Source organism: Moschus berezovskii, chromosome 25, assembly GCF_049115385.1.
Source record: "Moschus berezovskii isolate FMDL1 chromosome 25, NW_MosBer_1.0, whole genome shotgun sequence".
In the NCBI taxonomy this organism is placed as follows: domain Eukaryota; kingdom Metazoa; phylum Chordata; class Mammalia; order Artiodactyla; family Moschidae; genus Moschus; species Moschus berezovskii.
The window spans coordinates 43,583,203-43,604,053 of NC_142484.1; the positions used below are offsets into that span (position 1 = coordinate 43,583,203).

At 43.5% G+C, this 20,851-nt stretch overlaps 3 pseudogenes; 1 reads left to right on the forward strand and 2 right to left on the reverse strand.

Moving 5' to 3' along the window:
- Window positions 1–1,140: 1,140 nt before the first annotated feature.
- Window positions 1,141–5,807, reverse strand: LOC129548381 (upstream-binding factor 1-like protein 1; annotated as a pseudogene).
- A 6,405-nt stretch (window positions 5,808–12,212) lies between these two features.
- On the reverse strand, window positions 12,213–12,902 carry LOC129548566 (LRRN4 C-terminal-like protein; annotated as a pseudogene).
- A 990-nt stretch (window positions 12,903–13,892) lies between these two features.
- On the forward strand, window positions 13,893–13,991 carry LOC129549119 (U6 spliceosomal RNA; annotated as a pseudogene).
- Window positions 13,992–20,851: the final 6,860 nt, after the last annotated feature.

The window sequence follows — 20,851 nt, forward strand, 5'->3', positions numbered from 1 at the left end:
TATCAATAAACAAAAATGATAAAAGTAGTGTCATACTATTACATAAATTCCCACTTAGCAACCTGTGGACTAAAATACTTATACACGACACCTATTTAATACAATCTCATAACATAATACAAATAAATCAAGGGCTTCTTTGATAGCTCAGTTGGTAAAGAATCCAACTGCAAAACAGGAGACCCTAGTTTGATTCCTGGGTCAGGAAGATCCACTGGAGAAGGGATAGGCTACCCTCTCCAGTATTCTTGGGCTTCCCTTGTGACTCAGCTGGTAAAGTATCCACCTGCAATCCTAGGTTTGATCCCTGGGATGGGAAGATGCCCTGGAGAAGGGAACAGATACACACTCCAGTGTCCTGGCCTGGAGAATTCCATGGACTGTATAGTCCATGGGGTGGCAAAGAGTCGGACAGGACTGAGCGACTTGCAATTTACTTCACACGGTAAACACATGATGGTTGCGGTGGAAACCAGAAGGAATTTAGATGTGGCCTAGAAAATTAGTTAGTTGAGTCAAAGGATGCTGGCTTTAAGGAAAAGTTAAATCAAATGGAGCAGCTTTAAATTTGTAATTTTTGAAATCAGTAAGAAAATCTCACTGATAGCTAAAAGGATGAATATATTATAGAAATGCTGCTGCCCATGTGCCCAGCCCCACTTTCAAGATAAGGAAGGGCCAACTCCTCACCTCAGAGACAAGGAGCAGAGACAATGTTCCTAAAGGCAAGTCACCTACATCCAGTCAATCAGATCTTCCCTTCCCAGCTCACTGCCTGAGTCCTGAGGGACAAGGTCACAGAGAAGGGGCTCACAGACCCCTGGAGCCCCCCACACGTCTGGCAGGCAGAGGGTGAGGAGAGCAAACCTTTCCAGTTCAGGGAGCTCAGTCTGGTCCAGGGTGCCCTGCAGCCCAGTCAGCTCAGGGTTTATTCCCCGAGGTGTCATTGCATTGACTTTCTCTTGGGATGAACATGGGGTAGATGGAGAGGCCAGAAATTACAGCAAAAGATGCCTGCTTCCCAGCAGGTCCCACTTTGTATGAAGAGGGAAGGAAAGAAGGAAGGCAATGAAAAGGCATAGAGAGAAGAGCCCATGGACTTTTGCTGAAAGTTCTGTTCCTTCAGGTTGTGAACTAAACTCAGTTGGAATCCGAGTCAGAGGAGTCCCCTGAGGTCGATGAACTAAAGTCACGGTCCTCCGGCTCAGAATCTCCATCTTCATCCTCACTGCTGGGGGCTGAGGAGCTGCCTTCCTCCTCTTCCTCATTTTCCTCTGATATCCCTGAGGCAGGAGAATGTTCTCCAATCATATCTGATGATTCTGACTCTGCAGCCTGAAGCCTCGGGTCCTCTCTAAGCCTTCCTTGCAGACTCCCTGATGATGGGGACTGCAGATCCATCCTTCTAATCTTTGGGTTCGGGTACCCCATCATGCTCACGTTTTTATGCTTAGCACAGGTTGCCTCTCTGTAAGCAGCATATTCTTCAGGAGACAGAGTCCTGAGCCAGAGATCAAGGTCCACCTTGTACTGTGTCTGCAGTCCCTCTGCCTGCTTCTTATAAAACTCCTTCTGGCCCTGGGGGACCTGCTGCCAGCATCTACTGATCTCCACCATGCGCTCCCTCAGGGGCACCACTTTTAGCTCCCTGCTCGACCAGAGACCTTGGTGGAACATGCGATAGCCATTCATCGGGGGCTTCTTGGGCTTTCCGTGGAATTTCCACTTCATGAGTAAATTGTTTTCTGGGGGAGACTTCACTTTTTGCACATTTTCCTGAAACATCTTTGGCACTTCGCTTTGACTTCCTTTGGGGACATCAGGTTTCTTGGAGTTCTGGATTAGTTCAGGGTGCCGTTCTTTGAATAGAGCCATATCCTCCTGAAACTCCTGTTTCTCTTTCTGGAAATCTTGACTGTATTTCAGCTTGAGCTGTTCTGGAAGCTTCCTGTATTCCTCAGACAGAACCTTGGTCAGCTCCTTGTTGCTCATCTTGGGAGTTTTTGAAGGAACTGAGGTCTCATCTCTTTAAAAAAGCGCAGGTAAGCTGTCAGGGGCTTCTTGGGTAAATCAGGATGTTTCTTGTATTTTCTGCTTTTGGAAGGATTTTTAACATTTTCCTTAGATTCTAGGACTAATTCTGTCAAAGCGTGAAACTTTCTCACATTATGGGAAATCTCTAACCATTTGAGTTTGTACATTTCCCCAGAAAGTTCTTTACAAGCTATTTTTTCCCAGTCCTTCACTGACTGGGTTATTTTGAACATGTGTTTGTCACTGGATGGATTTTTTTTGTGTGTGTGTATTCCAGTAACTGTACAATGTCTTCTCTGGACTAGTTATTTTGGCTTTTAAGCAGCACATTTTCTAGGTTTTTGGGAAACGTATGGTCCCAGCAGTTCAGACACCTCAGCAGTATTTCCACCATCTGCGCTCTCAAGATTGAGCAGGTGAGTTCTTTCTGAAGTCCAGCAGTCTGTGGGATTCCATGTATCTGTGGAGAAAAAAAGCAGAAAGTCACTCTCCTTTGGGATACATGAGAGAAGCTCACTCTGCTTAGATATGTCCCTTCTGTCATTCGCTTTACCCTTAAGAATGTAAATGAAAACTGTCTCAATCTCAATTGAGATTCATATTGAGGATTATGAAGCTTCTTTTGCAGTTTAAAATTCTCAGATCGTATCCCAATATGCCTTGCAATCAATCTCACAAAAGGATGTTTAACACACAAATGAACAAAATAAAAGACTGTCTGCTCACTCAAGGGACAAAGAATAAGAGAAAATGAAGGGAGTGGAAAAAAAAATGAAATGCCTGAAAAGCAAAAGGCTTTAAAACAGCAATAAGATACCACAGCACATGTGTAAGAATTGTCAAAATCCCAAGAGGGACATCACCAAATACGGAGAGAATGTGGAGAATCAGGAACTTTGATTCATTGCTGCTGTTTGTGTCAAATATATCTAAATATCTGTGTCTGGATTGGCATTTTCAGGAAACTACAGGTGGCAAACGTCAGCCTTGATGTTTGAAATCTGACTATAGTGGCAGAAAAGATGTTAACAATTTCAGGAATTTATGCACCTCCTTCATATCCAAGAATACGTATCAGAAATGTTCGTTCCTAAGCTAAGAAGGTCTAAAGAAATGAAGTCCTGATCATCAAAAAGCTGACTGTTACCTCTGAAGTGGTTCAGCCTGTGTAGGAATCCAGAGACAGGCCAGGAAGGGAGCCCTGGGTTCACGGGCTGAGGCTTCTGCATCTGTGCCAAGTCAGCCCTTTAACAAAGGACACGGGTTCCATGTCAAGACCAAAGGATAATCCTGTGAGCATTGCAAAACAGCAGACTTCACCGCAGGATATGTTCTCAGGATTCTCCTCCTTTTGGTGATTTGCATATACAATATATTCTACTCACATGAGAATATAAAAATGTTCCCATATTTTTTACTAAATAGAAATTATCTCAAATTTCAATTTTCCCATTTTTCTCAGACATTATTCCAAGTTTTCACTCACTGAACTTCATTCCCTTCCTCAATTCCATCAATTCAAAGACCCTGGGCATTTTACAGAGAGCAAGAAATTCAGGCTAAGCCTTTGAGACTACACTCACAAAGTAGTCATCAAGGATGCATTCTGTGTCAAAAAGAAGTGCTCACTGACCTGATATGTTTACTCTTGTCAGCCCAGCAAAGTGACCCAGGTCCAACCTGGCTGCCCTGTTCCTGAAAGTCACTGCTTTTGAGTGGGCAGCAGGAAGCAACTCCCTGTGAGGTCCTGCCTGCAGGGGGCTTGCTGTGATGGAACAGGCTGAGTCACTGCTAATCAGCATTAGCAATATCACAGTCTCACTTGTCATGTGTGAGGAATATGTTTCTTTCATAATTTTCTCACCTTCCAACTCACTAGGGTAGGTGCTTCCTCTGTGATATCCTAGAAAAATACCTTCACTAAGTTTTATTTTGGTGAGGTTGGAGAGGACGGGGTGAGTGGGTGGAACAAAGAGAAGAATGTCAGCAGGTTCTCAGGTACATGTGTTTCCCTCATAGCTTAGCTGGTAAAGACACCACCTGCAATGCAGGAGACCCTGGTTCAACTCCTGGGGTCGGGAAGATCTGCTGGAGAAGGGATAGGCTACCCACTCTAGTGTTCTTGGGCTTCCCTTGTGGCTCAGCTGGTAAAGAATCCACCTGCAAAGCGGGGGACCTGGGTTCAATCTCTTGGTTGGAAAGGTCCCCTGGAGAAAGGAAAGGCTACCCACTCCAGTAATCTGGCCTGGAGAATTCCATGGACTGTATAGTCCATGAGGTCTCAAAGAGTCAGACATGAGTGAGTGACTTTCACTTTCTCAGGTATATTTGTTTTCAATCAAATGAAAAGGAAACTTCTGAGACCAAGGATCAGAAGTCCTTAAAGTGCTTTTGAAATAAAATAGAAAACGGCCAAAAAGATGATATTGATAATACATATGCTAGTGTTCTGTACCTATGGATTCACACATGGATTCAATCTGTAAATTCTGGGCTATTTATTTGTTTATTTATTTATTTATTTTATAATAGGAGCTTGTAGAGCTACTTTTCTGACTATATTTCTTAAACGGTGTGTACAGGTCAATCCCAGATTCCCAGTCTAAACTTCCTTTCTCCTTTGCCCTTGTTCTGAATGGAAAAAAATCAGAAAAAAATTTACAGAAAGTTTCAAAAAGGTGAAACTTGAAAATGCCACATCCCGGGGAATGACTTATGTTGCATTTAATTTACACTGTATTATGTCAGTTGTAATAAGTTGACTAGAGATGGCAAAGTGTACAGGAACATACTTAGAATTTATCTGCAAATACTATAGCATTATGTACAAAGACTTCTTTATCCTGGAATTTGGGAATGGGGGAGGACCTGAAATCGATTCCCCATGGTCCCAAGGAACAACGGTGAGTCCACTTCATGAAAAAGACAACAAATTTTTCAGAAATCAAAAATCATTAGTGTATACTCGCCTTTCCAATACATTTTCCAAGTCCTGTCAACGAAAAACCAAAAAGAAAAGATCATGTTAATCTTGAGAGTTCTATCCTTTTTCATGTTCTTTACTATTTCTGTTTGTGTATAAGTTATGGCTAATTCTTTTCTAGACAACACTCAGAAGCTATCTTCATAGCCGAGCCTAAACTAAAACATGATGGGCTTCCTCAGGGCACATTAAGGAAGGAAAAGGGGCAGGAAGGGTCTGTGTCATGATGCATCAACATCTAGGTTTCCAATGTCACTCATTGCTCAGTGCTATGTTCAAGGAGAAATCTCACCATTTATAATAATAATTAAAGTAAAACAGACAACTGAATAAAATGAATTATAGAGTGCTTTAAAATTGATACCAGTTCTAAATATCTTACCTAGATGACAGGAAAAACCTCAGTGTCCTCAGGGTATGGATAGCAGAGAGTGACAAGGATTTAGGGGGATGTATAGTGAGATTTATGCTAAGAAAATTAACTTTCCCCTGGTCACAGAATTTTGCTGATTTTGTTACCATATGTCTGGATAGGTAATATTTCAGTGTCACAGCAGCTCGTCTAGAAGAGTGTTTCTCTCTCTGAGGATGGACCCTCCTCTCTCACCTGGAACAGCTCCGTGTCCGGCTTGCAGCATACCCCAGTCAGCTCTCTGTGCATTTCTTTCAGACTTGCTCTGTACTGAGTCATTCTGAACATACTCTCCTCGAGTTGTTCACAAATTTCCTTGGCTTCTCTCTCCAGGGCCTCCAGATGCAGTTGCTCCTCCTCCCGGAGCAACAGAAGCATCCTCTGATATGTAATCATCACCTTTCTTAAGGTCACATATTTCTGAGGGGATAGAGGATTCAAAGTATCGCTTATGTTCACATTCAAAAGAAAACCTCAAATATTATTTCCTTCATGTCATCAAGAAGCTTGTTGACAAACTTTTGGTCTCAGATATCTTCCTGTCCATTTTCTGCAAGCTCCTAGTTTCTTTCCCTGTTTGAATCAAGCCATCTAGGGGTTCCAAGCTCTATTATCAAGAGGATTCTTCAGGGTTCTTACTCCATAAGTTATTTCCTCTCTAAATTGGATCTAAATTTTCTCCTCTTCCTATCTCTGGTTTTACTAAATATTCTTTAAAGTGATAAACCTCATTTTGTACAGTTTTTAACAATACATATATGCTCTCTAATTTCCCTTTAGGCACTACTCTATTCCTCTCCTCTCCTTCACAGTGACACTTATGAAACATGTCTTATACTCCGTGTCTGACAAGGTTTATTCACATATGCAAAATTTGTCCTAGGAACACTTTTCATGCCATGGTTTTCCCATATACTAGCATTTCTTGAATTAACCTGTTCCAATTGTGATTACTGATAGGTCGTTTGAAACCATGCCTTTTCAAGGGAAGAGATCAATATCCTTTAACGGGAATTTAAATGGACCTAAAAAGCTAGACTTGTATCAACATGGAGTGGGTAGCTTTTCGCTTCTCCAGGGGACCTTCCCAGTCCAGGGCTTGAACTTGTCTCCTGCACTACTGGTAGATTCTTTGCTATCTGAGCCACCACATAAGCTTCCTGGGGCAGCTCTTACATCCTTGCTTATTTCTTTGGCTGTTCAGTGGATTAATACACACAGACGGTAACACAGAATCCAATGAACTATTGGAATGAAGAGCTCTCTGCAGGGCTCTCCCTGCTGACTCAGGCCATAACCTTGGGCATGGGTACTCTTCATGCTTCTACCAGTCGGTGTATAAGTCACAGTTTCTTGCCTTTGTGTGTCCTTCACTGCCAAAGGTGACGTCCTCAGTTCTGTAAGATATTTTGCACACTGCCAACAAGATTAAGACTGGTTCTCACCATTCCATGCATGTCAGGGAGGAAGAGTTATAATCGATACAATCAATTATAGGAGTGAAATATAGAAGTGATATAGGACTGATTATAGGAATGATATAGGAGGACATATAATTGAGCTGTGACGAGACATTCAAAGTCCTTTTAGTAAAATGCTAAAATAGTAAAAAAATAAAAAATTTACATGAGTTTTATTTCCATACCACATTCTAGAATTATATCATTTTGGATGGTTGGTCATATCAGAATAGTTTGATAATTCCCGTTACAATTCTAATCTCTCCCTATTGGAAAAGCAAAGGACAGCTTGTCTGAAAATCGGAATTTTCAAATATAAAAGAAATATATATTATGTATTACATATAAATCACAGTCGTCTCTTCCTATCCTCAGTTAATCATCCTCAGATTCAGCCAACTACATATGATGTTCAGTTAAGTTCAGTTGCTCAGTCTTGTTTGACTCTTGTGACCCCATGAACTGCAGCATGCCAAGCCTTCCTGTCCATCACCAACTACCAAAGTTTACCCAAACTCATGTCTATTGAGTTGGTGTTGCCATCTGACCATTTCATCTTCTGTCGTCCCCTTCTCCTCCTGCCTGCAATCTTTCACAGCATCAGGGTCTTTTCAAATGAGTCAGCCCTTCGCATCAGGTGGCAAAAGTATTGGAGTTTCAGCCTCAACATCAGTCCTTCTAATGAATATTGAGGACTGATTTTGTTTAGGACTGAATGGTTTGATTTCCTTGCAGTCCAAGAGACTCTCAAGAGTCTTCTCCAACACCACAGTTCAAAAGCATCAATTCTTCGGTGATCAGCTTTCTAAACAGTCCAACTCTCACATCCATACATGACTACTGGAAAAACCATAGCCTTGACTAAACAGACCTTTGTTGTCAAACTAATTTCTCTACTTAAATTTCATGGCTTCAGTCATCATCAGCAGTGATTTTGGAGACCAGGAAAATAAACTCAGCCACTGTTTCCACTGTTTTTCCGTTTGTTTGCCATGAACTGATGGGACCAGATGCCATGATCTTAGTTTTCTGAATGTTGAACTTCAAGCTAACCTTTTTCTCTCCTCTTTCACTTTTATCAAGAAGCTCTTTCACTCTTCTTCACTTTCTGCCATAAGGGTGGTGTCATCTGCATATATGAGGTTATTGATATTTCTCCTGGCAATCTTGATTCCAGCTTGTGCTTCTTCCAGCCCAGCGTTCCTCATGATGTACTCTGCATATAAGTTAAATAAGCAGGGTGACAATATACAGCCTTGACATATTCCTTTCCCTATGTGGAACCAATCTGTTGTTCCATGTCCAGTTCTAACTGTTGCTTCCTGACCTGCATACAGGTTTCTCAAGAGGCAGGTCAGGTGGTCTGGTATTCTCATTTCTTTCAGAATGTTCCACAGTTTATTGTGATCCACACAGTCAAAGGTTTTGGCATAGTCAATAAAGCAGAAATAGATGTCTTTCTGGAACTCTCTTCATTTCTTGATGAGCCAGCTTATGTTGGCAATTTGATCTCTGGTTCCTCTGCCTTTTCTAAAACCAACTTGAACATCTGGAAGTTCATGGTTCATGTATTATTGAAGCCTGGCTTGGAGAATTTTGTGCATGACTTTACTAGCATGTGAGATGAGTGCAATTGTGTGGTAGTTTGAGCATTCTTTGGCATTGTCATTCTTTGGGATTGGAATGAAAACTAACCTTTTCCAGTCCTGTGGCCACTGCTGAGTTTTCAAATTTGCTGGCATATTGAGTGCAGTGGTTTCACAATATCACCTTTTAGGATTTGAAATAGCTCAACTGGAATTCCATCACCTCCACTAGCTTTGTTCATAGTGATGCTTCTGAAGGTCCCCTTGACCTCACATTCCAGGGTGTCTGGCTCTAGATGAATGACCATACCATCGTGATTATCTGGGTAGTGACAATCATTTTTGTATATTTCTTCTGTGTATTCTTGCCACCTCTTCTTAATATCTTCTGCTTCTGTTAGGTCCATACCATTTCTGTCCTTTATTGAGCCCATCTTTGCATGAAATGTTCCCCTGGTATCTCGAGTTTTCTTGATGAGATCTCTGGTCTTTCCCATCTATTGTTTTCCTCTATTTCTTTGCATTGATCACTGAGAAAGGCTTTCTTATCTCTCCTTGCTATTCTTTGGATCCCTGCATTCAAATGGGTATACCTTTCCTTTTCTCCTTTGCTTTTTGCTTCTCTTCTTTTCACAGCTACTTATAAGGCTTTCTTGGACAGCCATTTTGCTTTTTTGCATTTCTTTTTCTTGGGCATGGTCTTGATCCCTGTCTCCTGTACCATCTCACGAACCTCTGCCCATATTTCATTAGCCATTCTGTCTATCAGATTCAGTCCCTTAAATCTATTTCTCACTTCTACTGTATAATCATAAGGGATTTAGGTCATACTGAATGGTCTAGTGGTTTCCCCTACTTTCTTCAATTTCAGTCTGAATTTGGCAATAAATAGTTCATGATCTGAGCCACAGTCAGCTCCCGGTCTTGTTTTTGCTGACTGTATAGAGCTTCTCCATCTTTGGCTGCAAAGAATATAATCAATCTGATTTTTGTGTTGACCATCTGGTGATGTGTCCATGTGTAGAGTCTTCTCTTGTGTTGTTGGAAGAGGGTGTTTGCTATGACCAGTGCGTTCTCTTGGCAAAACTCTACTAGCCTTTTCCCTGCTTCACTCTGTATTCCAAGGCCAAATCTTCCTGTTACTCCAGATATCTCTTGACTTCCTACTTTTGCGTTCCAGTTCCCTATAATGAAAAGGACATCTTTTTTGCGTGTTAGTTCTAAAAACTTCTGTAGATGTAAAACTAACTTACTGTTAAAAAAATTAATCCTCATCTGAGTGACCCTGAGCAGTTCAACCATGTGCTGTTCAAGATTCACCTGGTACAGACACATACATAGATTCAGAAGAGACTGACGTGATTACAGTGACTCTATAATCCCATTGTGGTGTTGGAGAAGACTCTTGAGAGTCCCTTGGACTGCAAGGAGATCAAACCAGTCAATCCTAAAGGAAATCAGGCATGAATATTCAAGCTGAAGAACTGATGCTCAAACTGAAGCTCCAATACTTTGGCCACTGATGTGCAGAACTAAGTCCTTGGAAAAGACCCTGAAGCTGGAAACAACTGAAGGCAGGAGGAGTAGGGGATAACAGAGGATGAGATGGTTGGGTGGCATCACCAACTCAATGGACATGAGTTTGAGTAAGCTCTGGGAGTTGATTTTTTTTTCCTTTTACATTTCCGTTAATGTTATACAACAAACACAGATAATACACAGTAAACACAAACGGGGGAGGGGAAATCCTTTGTTATTAATATATATATTTTTAATTTTATTGGAGGCAAATTACCTTACATTAATATATTGGCTGGTTTTGCCATATATTGACACGAATCCGTCCCGGGTGTATATGCGTTCCCTTTCTTGAAACCCCTTCCACCTCCCTCTTCCCCATATCCTCCCTCCAGTTCATCCCCGTGCACCAGCCCCAAGCATCCTGTATCATGCGTCGAACCTGGACTGGTGATTCATTTCACATATGATAATATACATGCTACAATGCCATTTTCCCAAATAATCCCACCTTCACCCTCTCCCACAGAGTCCCAAAGACTGTTCTATATACCTATGTCTCTTTTGCTGTCTCGTATACAGGGTTAAGGTTACCATCTTTCTAAATTCCATATAGATGCGTTAGTATACTGTATTGATGTTTTTCTTTCTTCACTGGCTCACTCTGTATAATAGGCTCCAATTTCATCCACCTCATTAGAACTGATTCAAATGCATTCTTTTTAATGGCTGAGTAATACTCCATTGTGTATATGTACCAAAGCTTTCTTATCCATTCATCTGCAGATGGACATCTAGGTTGCTTCCATGTCCCGGCTATTATAAACAGCGCTGCAATGAACATTGGAGTACATGTGTCTCTTTCAATTCTGGTTTCCTTGGTGTGTATGCCCAGGAGTGCGATTGCTGGATCATATGGCTTGAAGCTCAACATTCAGAAAACAAAGATCATGGCATCTGGTCCCATCACTTCATGGGAAATAGATGGAAAAACAGTGCAAACAGTGTCAGACTTTATTTTTTTGGGCTCCAAAATCACTGCAGATGCTGATTGTAGCCATGAAATTAAAAGACGCTTGCTCCTTGGAAGGAAAGTTATGACCAACCTTGATAGTATATTAAAAAGCAGAGACATTACTTTGCCAACCAAGGTCCGTCTAGTCAAGGCAATGGTTTTTCCCATGGTCATGTATGGATGTGAGAGTCGGACTGTGAAGAAAGCTGATCGCCGAAGAATCGATGCTTTTGAACTGTGGTGTTGGAGAAGACTCTTGAGAGTCCCTTATACTGCAAGGAGATCCAACCAGTCCATTCTAAAGGAGATCAATCCTGGATGTTCATTGGAGGGACTGATGCTAAAGCTGAAACTCCAATACTTTGGCCACCTCATGCGATGAGTTGACTCACTGGAAAAGACTCTGATGCTGGGAAAGGTTGGGGGTGGGAGGAGAAGGGGACGACGGAGAATGAGATGGCTGGATGGCATCACCGACTCTGTGGACATTAGTTTGAGTGAACTCCGGGAGTTGGTGATGGACAGGGAGGCCTGGCGTGCTGTGATTCATGGGATCGCGGAGAGTCAGACACGACTGAGCGACTGAAATGAACTGAACTGAACTGATGGCAGCTCTATTTCCAGTTTTTTGAGGAATATCCACACTGTTCTTCATAGTGGCTGTATAAGCAAGCTTGTCCCAGACAGCCACTTGGACAATCCTCCTCTTCTCCACCCCATGTCAGTCACTTAAGACAGAGTGGATTGTAACTCAGTGTGCATTCTTACTATCTAAGCAAAAGACAGCAGGTGAGGTGTGGTTTCTAGCCCCAAACTCCCATTCCCACAGCAGCTGATTCTCAAAATCCCATGGGAAGCCACTTACAGTGACAGGGCCCACACATGGAACCTGGTTGCGGCCTGATTTGTGAGGCCCATGAACTAAGAACCATTTCAAAATTTTTAAATGGTTACATGGTTATGTAAGCACCTACACAACATATGTGATTTTATCCCCTGGAACTACAAAGCCTAAATTACTTTCTGGTTCATTAAGAAAAGATCTTGTCAACTTTCTCTACTCCTTCTAAACCTCAGCTTTGGAGCAGAGTGGAAAGTTTGGGGCATGAACCCACTCAGCAAGGGCCCAGCGCCCGGCCTTCTGTGCCATCCTCAGTCTGGCCTTCGTGGGCCGTCATCTCCCCAGGGAGAGGCCCGGGCAGCCTCAGAGCCCTGCATGGCTGGGGCGGCCTCGGCGGGGGCAGAAGTGCCAGACCAGGGCGGAGCAGCTGGGCGGGGCCAGCGCCGAGCCCACACCCACAGCCGCGTGCAGCAGAGTGAGCTGCAGCGGCGGCGGCACGATCAGCCCTAAGTTGGGGCTGTCCGCGCCGTCGAGGCCCTCCGCCCCGACCCCGGGCGGGAGCGCGGCTCTCTCCCGCGTCGTTGGCGGCCACCACGCAGATGACGCATGCGCCCCTAGGCTTCAGGCCCTTCAGCTCCGCTCGGCGGACCGTCGAGTTGAAGCTGGGCCCCTTCTGCGGAGCCCCGCCATCTTCCCAAAGCAGCAGCCAGTACTGGTGGACCGGGGAGGAGGGGGCGCACCAGTGCAGCTCGCGCGGCGTGTCTCGGCAGCGTCCACGCGCACTTTCCCCAGGCGTGGCGGCTGCGGCGGCTGCAGGGCGCTGGAGAGGCCGGGGCACAGGCAGGCTGTCGGGCCGGCCCTCTGCAGCTCCTGGCAGGGCACCTGCTGCAGGTGGTGGCAGTGGTCATAGTCACAGGGGACAGCCGGCAAAGGTGTCTCCTCTTGCTCATCTCCTTCCAAGTCTCCGGCCATCAAGGGCTGCGTTCTCGGAACCAGGGAGAAGGTGACAGCAAGGAGCCACAGAAGGCAGGGAGAGTGTGGCATGGAATCAGCAGGTAGGCCTTGATGCGGTGAGTAGCAGGCTGGGCTCCTAAGAGGTCCCCAGGAACACAGGCTGTGCGGTCACCTCTTGTCAGTGTCTTCAACTTTAATTTTGTTTCGGCCCAAAGCTTTTATACCCCTCGACTGTGATGTCACCACCTAGCCCCCGTTCCCCTGCTCCCCTCCCTGGTGAGTGCCAAGAAGAGGGCTGGTCCCTTCAGAAGGCCTGAGTCACGGGGCAAGGGGTGGGGGAAGCCACATGCAGCGGTTTCAGCTGAAGGTCGGGATGCCTGGGTTCTGAAAGAGCAGTGAAATGGAAGGGAAGCCTGGCTTGCTGCAGTCCATGGAGTTGCAAAGGGTCAGACAAGACAGAGTGACTGAACTGAACTGATAGTCCTACCATCTTCTGTCTGTTGCCTAGAAAACTAGAAAATGCTATGGTATAATTCAACTCTAATCTGAAGATTGCAAAGCAATGGAAGTGATGGTATAGCTCTAAGTCAAGACTAAATGTTCTGAGAACCAGGGAGCCACTTGTGTAAGTACTGGAGTTTCCAGGTTCAGGAGCTAGAAGCTCCAGTATTCATGGCCAAGAAGAGAGAGGGAGAACAGTTGCCCTTGTTCCATTCAAGCCCCCAGAGGATAAAGTGATGCCCACCCACGTTGGTGAGGGCTGATGTCTTGCCTCAATTACTGATTTCAATGTTAATCTCTTCCAGGAATTCCCTTGCAGATTCTCCTAGAATTAATCTTAGACCTGTGATCTGGGCATCTCAACTCACAGTGAAGTTGACATATAAATTTAACCCTCACAGTGGATCTAAACAAATGCAGCCAAATAAAGTTTCCCTGCTAAGGATTCAGAGGCTGCAATTGTTTTTTCTGTGATGGAAGGGGATATAAGGCTGGGAGGAGCCTAGGCAGAACTTTGGTTCCCCCACAGTGAATATAATGATACACATACAATTTATGGGATTTTTAGTAGGATCCAATGAGATATCTGTGCTCACTTGGGCAGTATATATACTAAAATTGAAAAGATACAGAGAAGTTTATCTGTGCAAGGATGACACACAAATTCATGAAGTGTTCCATATTGTTTGGGCTTCCCTGGTGGCTCAACTGGTAAAGAATCCACCTGCAATATAGGAGATCCCTGGGTTGGGAAGATCCCCTGGAGAAGGGAAGGGCTACCCACTCCAGTATTCTGGTCTGGAGAATTCCATGGACTGTATAGTCCATGTGATCACAAAGAGTCAGACACGACTGTGTACCTTTCACAAAATGAGATATTGCATGCTGAGGGATGGCCCTGAAGTTTTTGAGCAAGAGAGCTCATTATTATGTAAGCACTCCATAATTTTTTTTTAAAAATCTTCTCCCTCCTTATGAATAGCATGAGTCTTCATCCCTTAAACTTAACCCCTGTTGCTTACAACAGAGGAAAGCAAAACCTAGGTACTGAAATTATACTCACAGATTACATGTGGTCACTAATGAATCAGGATTCATCCAGACTGTACCAGTTGCCAGTGCAGGGAGAGCTGGCAGTGGGAGGGAGTAGGAGAGACTGGATTCATCTTCAGTGATAGACATTCTGAGCCTCAGGTCTCTAGGCCAGCTGCTCGTAGATCAGACCAGAGTGCAGGGGTTAATAGTCAGCGGCCTGTTGCTCTGGCTAAGCCATAAGAAAAACCCCATGGGGAAAGCATAAAAGCAAAATATAGCAATAAAGTATAATCTAAACCAAAGTACATCGGGTTGATTAGTTGGGGTCGTCATGCCCTGCTAAGCTAAGGAAAACCTTAGTGTGGACCTTGGGATGCCAGGTCAGTGAAATTTCAGAATGCTGCTTGTGCACATACCAAGATGTTTTCCCAAAGCATATGTGGGTCTATGAACTCCATCTGGGTGATACCCCTTGTACAAGAAAATAACAAAGATAGTCCAAAGTAATCAATAAAATGGGAGACGTGACCAGGGATACAGGACTGATTTTATCATAGCACAACAGATACTTTCTACCTGCTGACACTAAAAAAAATATGACCTGGCTCCAAAGAACAGGGCTCTTGATCCAAGAGGTCTTGAGTCCCCCAGTTCCATCTTTGAAACTTTAATTCTGTCTCTAGTTTCTTTGTCCCAAACTGTGCGTTGACCACCTTCAATCCCTACCTGTTGAGCTGGCCACAGCACCATAGAATAAAAATTAGTTTTGTAATCAGGACTGTGTACTTTAGAATTTTCAATAAACCTTGCTGTCCTGGAACTTCCCTAGTGATCCAGTGGATGTGACTCCATGCTCCCAGCTCGGTGGGCCCTGGTTCATTCCCTGGTCAGGGAACTAGATCCCATATCCTGCCACCAAGTGTTTGCATGCCACAACTGAATGATCCCTCAGATTTCCCAGGTGGCCCAGTGGCAAAGAATCTGCCTGCCAGTGCAGGAGCATAGAAGATGTGGGTTCTTTCCCTGGATCGGGAAGAACCCCTGGAGAAGGAAATGGCAACCTACTCCAGTACTCTTGCCTGGAAAATTCCATGGACAGAGGAGCCTGGTGGGCTGCAGTCCATGGGGTCACAAAGAGTTGGAATCAATTGAACACATAGACACACAGACACATACACACACAATACCTACACACAGAGTCAAAAGGAAGATCAAAGATCCTGGGTGTATGACTAAGACCCGGGTCAGCCAAATAATTAAATAAATAAATATTTGAAAAATCGTGTCTTCTGCTAATATCATTGAGTATAAATATTTGCACAGTGGTTTATTTACAAATTACTCTGAAGGTTATTGAGGCAATAGAGTATATTTAAGAAGGCATGTGGTTAATTTAAAAATATTGTACTTGCTTAGAAGACTCAAAAAACAAATGAGATTTAAAAACTGATTTTAATCATAAATGAGCAAGAATTGTTTCCTTAAAAAAATATGTAGATCAATAAAATTTTGAGCTGAAAGTCTTCCAAGGATGTTTTTGAGAGTAGATATTATATTTTAGAGCAGTTTTAGGTTCACAGTAATATTGAGTACAGAAAGTTTTGTGAAACAAAAACACCTTTCGCCATTTCAATAAACAAGAAATGACAGTCACCAGAGGTTTCTGGAGTCAAAATGAGGGCTCCCAGACCTCCAGACCAACAGATGTCACCACTCCCCAGGGTGATTGCTGAGCATCTGCCACTCCTTAAGTTGAACAAGAAAACAGGATTTGGCCCCATAGAGCTGAGGTACATATGAAAGGAATGAATTCAATGAGCCTAGAGGCTTGCATCTTCTCATATGTAGTATGCTAAATTCCTTCACTTGATGTATGATTTTTATTACAACAGCCCATGGAATTGCAAAGTCAGACTGAGTGACTGAACAGCAACAATCTTTGATGTTCAGACTGCCTTCTCCCTTTTTTACAAACTTTATAATGTGAGTCCCCCTCCCGCCTTCCTGGAGCAGTTTTATCAGAACTACTGAGATTCTGTCTCCTGGGATTGGGTCCTAAACATTGCCACCAAATAAAATCTCCCTCTACTTTCAGGGAGTGGCTAATGTTTTCATTGACAGTTTCCATCTAACTCCTGGAACTCAGGTGAGTGGGGTCAGGATATATGCGTTGGGAAAAGGTCTCGGAAGAGCATATCAAATGACAGATACACAATTTAAAATATGAGAAGTAAGTTTTATTTGATGACTACAGATTATAGCCAGAAAGGTGGCTTCTCAGATAGCTCTAAGGAACTGTTCAAAAGTTATAAGGAGAAAAAAAAAAGTTATAAGGAGAGCCACAGTGTATAAGAATATTTGGTGTTTAAAAAAAACCAGAAAATATCAAAAGATGATTGCACATGATTCAAATGATCAGTTCAGTCACTCAGTCCTGTCTGACTCTTTGCGACCACATGACGCAGCACGCCAGGCCTCCCTGTCCATCACCAACTCCCGGAGTTCACTCAAACCCACCTCCATCGAGTCGGTGATGCCATCCTGCCATGTCATCCTCTGCTGTCCCCTTCTCCTCCCGCCCCCAATGCCTCCCAGCCTCAGTCTTTTCCAGTGAGTCAACTCTTCACATGAGGTGGCCAAAATATTGGAGTTTCAGGTTTAGCATCAGTCCTTCCAATGAACACCCAGGATTGATCTCCTTTAGAATGGACTGGTTGGATCTCCTTGCAGTCCAAGGGACTCTCAAGAGTCTTCTCCAGCACCACAGTTCAAAAGCATCAGTTCTTTGGCACTCAGCTTTCTTCACACTCCAACTCTCACATCCATACATGACCACGGGAAAACCATAGCCTGCCTTGATGGACCTTTGTTGGCAAAGAAATGTCTCTGCTTTTTAATATGTTATCTAGGTTGGTCATAACTTTCCTTCCAAGGAGTAAGTGTCTTTTAATTTCATGGCTGCAATCAGTATCCGCAGTGATTTTGGAGCCCAGAAAAATAAAGTCTGACACTGTTTCCAATGTTTCCCCATCTATTTCCCATGAAGTGATGGGACCAGATGTCATGATTTTAGTTTTCTGAATGTTGAACTTCAAGCTAACTTTTTCACTCTCCTCTTTCACGTTCATCAAGAGGCTTTTGAGTTCCTCTTCACTTTCTGCCAAAAGGGTGGTGTCATCTGCATATCTGAGGTTATTGATATTTCTCCCAGCAATCTTGATTCCAGCTTGTGCTTCTTCCAGCCCAGCGTTCCTCATGATGTACTCTGCATATAAGTTATATAAGCAGGGTGACAATATACAACCTTGACGTACTCCTTTTCCTATTTGGAACCAGTCTGTTGTTCCATGTCCAGTCCTAACTGTTGCTTCCTGACCTGCATACAGGTTTCTCAAGAGGCAGGTCAGGTGGTCTGGTATTCCCATCTCTTTAAGAATTTTTCAGTTTGTTGTGATCCACACAGTCAAAGGCTTTGGCATAGTCAATGAAGCAGAAATAGATGTTTTTCTGGAACTCTCTTGCTTTTTCCATGATCCAGTGGATATTGGCAATTTGATCACTGGCTCCTCTGCCTTTTCTAAAACCAGTTTGAACATCTGGAAGTTCATGGTTCATGTATTGCTGAAGCCTGGCTTGGAGAATTTTGAGCATGACTTTACTTGCATGTGAGATGAGTGCAATTGTGCGGTAGTTTGAGCATTCTTTGGCATTGCCTTTCTTTGGGATTGGAATGAAGACTGACCTTTTCCAGTCCTATGGCCACTGCTGAATTTTCCAAATTTGCTGGCATACAAATGATACATCTCACTAATTTTCATGCATTCTAAATTTCTCTAATTTTTAAAATTTACTTGTTTTGGCTGTGCTGGGTCTTACTGGCTAAGCACAGCCTTTCTCTTGTTGTGGCGAGCAGGGGCCACTCTCTAGTGGAAATGCATTGGTTTCTCATTTGGTGGCTTCTCTCATTGCACGGCATGGCCCCCGGTGTGTGTGCTTCAGTAGTCATGGCTCCCAGGCTCCAGTCTGGTGCTTGTGGGGCTTGGGCTTAGTTGCTCCACAGCCTGTGGGACCTTCCCAGACCAGGGATCCAACCTGTATCCCTTGCACTGACTAGTGGATTCTTTTTTTTTTTTTTTAGTTTATTTATTTTAATTGGAGGCTAATTACTTTACAATATTGTATTGGTTTTGCCATACATTGACATGATCATCAGGGAATTATTTTTTTTCCATTTTTTCCCCCCCTCTGTATGGAAAGAGGCAAGAGTCTGGGCTTATTGACGTCATCCATGTGACGTGCATGGTAACCACCTCAGGACACCGACCTTCCTCTCCTCCTTGAGCTACCCTCAGGCCATACTGTCTTGCGGGCTGCTGAAATAGGAAGTCAAGAGAAACCTGGAGTAACAGGCAAGTTTGGCCTTGCAGTAAAAATGAAGCAGGCAAAGGCTAACAGATTCTTTTCTAAAGAACATATCTGTCATACCAAACACCCTTGCCATCAACCCAAGAGAAGACTCTGCACATGGATATCACCAGATGGTCAATACCAAAATCAGATTGAACCCACTCCAGTACTCTTGCCTGGAAAATCCCATGGACGGATGAGCTTGGTAGGCTGCAGTCCATGGGGTCACTTATGATTGAGCGGCTTCACTTTCCCTTTTCACTTTCATGCATTGGAGAAGGAAATGGCAACCCATTCCAGTGTTCTTGCCTGGAGAATCCCAGGGATGGGGGATCCTGGTAGGCTACTGTCTATGGGGTTCAAAGATCATGGCATCTGGTCCCATCACTTCATGGGAAATAGATGGGGAAACAGTGGAAACAGTGTCAGACTTTATTTTTTTGGGCTCCAAAATGACTGCAGATGCTGATCGCAGCCATGAAATTAAAAGATGCTTACTCCTTGGAAGGAAAGTTATGACCAACCTAGATAGCATATTAAAAAGCAGAGACATTACTTTGCCAACAAAGGTCTGTCTAGTCAAGGCTATAGTTTTTCCCGTGGTCATGTATGGATGTGAGAGTTGGAGTGTGAAGAAAGCTGAGTGCCGAAGAATTGATGCTTTTGAACTGTGGTGCTGGAGAAGACTCTTGAGAGTCCCTTGGACTGCAAAGAGATCCAACCAGTCCATTCTAAAGGAGATCAGTCCTGGGTGTTCATTGGGAGGACTGATGCTAAAGCTGAAACTCCAATACTTTGGCCAGCTCATGCGACGAGTTGACTCACTGGAAAAGACTCTGATACTGGGAGTGATTGGGGGCGGGAGGAGATGGGGACGACAGAGAATGAGATGGCTGGATGGCATCACTGACTCGATGGACATGAGTTTGAGTGAACTCCAGGAGTTGGTGATGGACAGGGAGGCCTGGCGTGCTGTGATTCATGGGGTCGCAAAGAGTAGGACATGACTGAGCGACTGAACTGAACTGAACTGAATGATGGGGTTCCACAGAGTCGGACACAACTGATGCAGCTTATCAACAGCAGCAGCATATTCCTTGTAGTCAAAAATGGAGAAGCTCTATATAGCCAGCAAAAACAAGTCTGGGAATTTATGTGGCCAGATCATCAACTTATTGCCAATTTCAGACTCAAATTGAAGAATGTAGGGAAAACCTCTCAGCCATTCAGGTATGACCTAAATCAAATCGCTTATGATTATACAGTGAAAGTAAAAGTCACTCAGTCATGTCTGATTATTTCAGACCCATGGACAATGCAGTCAATGGAATTGTCCAGGCCAACATAATGGAGTGGGGAGCCTTTCACTTCTCCAGGGTATCTTCCCAGCCCAGAGATCAAGCCAATATCTCCCACATTGCAGGTAGATTCTTTACCAGCTGAGCTACAAGGGAAGCCCAAGAATACCAGAGTGGATAGCCTATCCCTTCTCCAGTGGATCTTTTGGACCCAGGGATTGAACACTGGGTCTCCTGCATTGCAGACAGATTCTTTACCAACTGAGCTAACAGGGAAGACCCATGATTATACAGTGGAAGTGACGTATAGATTCAAGGGAATAGATCTGATAGATAAAGTGCTTGAAGGACTATGGACAGAGGTTTGTAACATTGTACAGGAGGTGGTGATCAAAACCATCCCCAAGAAAAGAAATGCTAAAAGGCAAAATGGTTGTCTGAGGAGGCCTTAAAAATAGCTGGAAAAAAAAAAGAAAATGAAAGGCAAAGGAGAAAAGGAAAGATTTATCCATCTGAATGCAGAGTTCCAGAAAATAACAAGGAGAGATAAGAAATCCATTTTAAGTGAAAAAGGCAAAAAAATAGAGGAAAAAAATAGGGCAGGAGAGACTAGCAATATCTTCAAGAAAATTTGAAATACCAGGGAATATTTCATGCAAAGATGGGCAAAATAAAGGACAAAAATGGTATGGACCTAACAGAAGCAGTATATATTAAGGAGAGGTAGCAAGAATACACAGAATTATTCAAAAAATGTTTTAATGACCCAGATAACCATGATGGGGTGACCACTCACCTAGAGTCAGA